This window comes from Penaeus monodon, chromosome 28 (assembly GCF_015228065.2).
Source record: "Penaeus monodon isolate SGIC_2016 chromosome 28, NSTDA_Pmon_1, whole genome shotgun sequence".
Taxonomy (NCBI): domain Eukaryota; kingdom Metazoa; phylum Arthropoda; class Malacostraca; order Decapoda; family Penaeidae; genus Penaeus; species Penaeus monodon.
This window is the reverse complement of record NC_051413.1, coordinates 31,183,939-31,184,193: the sequence shown is the minus strand read 5'-3', so window position 1 is coordinate 31,184,193 and position 255 is coordinate 31,183,939. Positions and strand designations below refer to the sequence as shown.

At 27.1% G+C, this 255-nt stretch overlaps 1 protein-coding gene across 2 annotated transcripts in view; it reads right to left on the bottom strand.

Moving 5' to 3' along the window:
• Positions 1–255, bottom strand: part of LOC119591491 (probable serine racemase) — a gene marked incomplete in the record, with an annotated part of 10,468 nt that overhangs the window by 9,874 nt on the left and 339 nt on the right.

Sequence of the window (255 nt, the reverse complement as noted above, 5' to 3'; positions counted from 1 at the left end):
GGGGGGGGGGGTATAATATATATTAAATGCTTCCTTCTCTGATAAGATAAAAATTACAAAATCTGTAATGACATGTGTCTTACTTCACAAAATATTAACCAACAGAAACAAACGTGTAAATATGCAACACTTTGAATTATTATTACCCATATTCATTACTCTAATTTAAAAAAATACTAATTATACTAACGACTAATTACAAACAATGACTAATTACAAACCAATTACAAACAGTTTAAAACAGTTTTCAACCAA